Source organism: Gopherus evgoodei, unplaced genomic scaffold (genome assembly GCF_007399415.2).
Source record: "Gopherus evgoodei ecotype Sinaloan lineage unplaced genomic scaffold, rGopEvg1_v1.p scaffold_236_arrow_ctg1, whole genome shotgun sequence".
In the NCBI taxonomy this organism is placed as follows: domain Eukaryota; kingdom Metazoa; phylum Chordata; order Testudines; family Testudinidae; genus Gopherus; species Gopherus evgoodei.
This window is the reverse complement of record NW_022059899.1, coordinates 3,227-4,168: the sequence shown is the minus strand read 5'-3', so window position 1 is coordinate 4,168 and position 942 is coordinate 3,227. Positions and strand designations below refer to the sequence as shown.

Here is a 942-nt window from a genome sequence, read left to right as displayed (position 1 = left end):
CCTGCCCTGACCACCACCCACACCTCTCTGCCCCGCCCATGAGACCAGCTCTGCCCACCACTTGCACCTCTCTGCCCCTCCCCTGAGACCCACCCTGTCCACCTCTTTCCTCGGTCCTCTCTTGTTATTCCTTGAAACATCAAGGATGGAATAAAAAGCCGAGTTTACTCCAAGGTGAGGAAAGAAAGGAGCCACCAACCCCCTAACAAATCTCAGTGCCCCAGAGAAAACCTGCCCCCTGCTATTGCAATCCCTGATGTGCTGGGGATATGATGGTAAAGGAACTGTTTGAATGGTCAAGGCAGGAAATGGACAACAATCTACAGGAACGTCATTGATCACAAACACACTCTCCTCATGCTCCAGCCAGAAGGGAAATGAGCAGGAATTCTTGCAATTCAGCCAGCGACACACTTACACAATGGCACAGCAGTGTGTGTGTTGTGGAAGCTGGTCTGAGGGAACAACTGGAATTGATCACTCAGTGAGAACAGAACTAGAGTGCAGTGAGAAACACATCTCAAGCATAGTAGTTGTGTCTGAGTGGTTAAGGTGATGGACTAGAAATCCATTGGGATCTCCATGTGCAGGTTCAAATCCTGCCAACTACAGAGGATGTTTTGGTTCTTTAGTTTCAAGGGAGCTGGGTCTTGTTGCTATGTCTACACTATTAGGTAATGCGGCTACTAGATTGCCAGCTGCTTTTCAATTGCAATGTGCATGGTGGGGTAGAGAGTGTGTGTGTTTGGGAAAAGTGAGTGGGTGGGCACACTGTCTCTGAGTTCAGACAGCTGCCTGCAAGCAACCAGTCCTGAGGAGGGGGACAGTCTGACATTAGCCCCTGCTTCCCTCACTTGCTCAACTCAGCATAGCAGCCTCTGTGACAAACACACTGCTGCCTGCTTAGCTGTGTGTCAGGGGTGCTGGAACGTGGTTAGAGGG

The 942-nt window shown here is 50.4% G+C and overlaps 1 non-coding gene across 1 annotated transcript; it reads left to right on the top strand.

Moving 5' to 3' along the window:
* The first annotated feature begins 529 nt into the window (after positions 1 to 529).
* TRNAS-AGA lies at positions 530 to 611 on the top strand. Its single transcript has one exon. It is a non-coding gene; the product is annotated as a tRNA-Ser (tRNA).
* Positions 612 to 942: the final 331 nt, after the last annotated feature.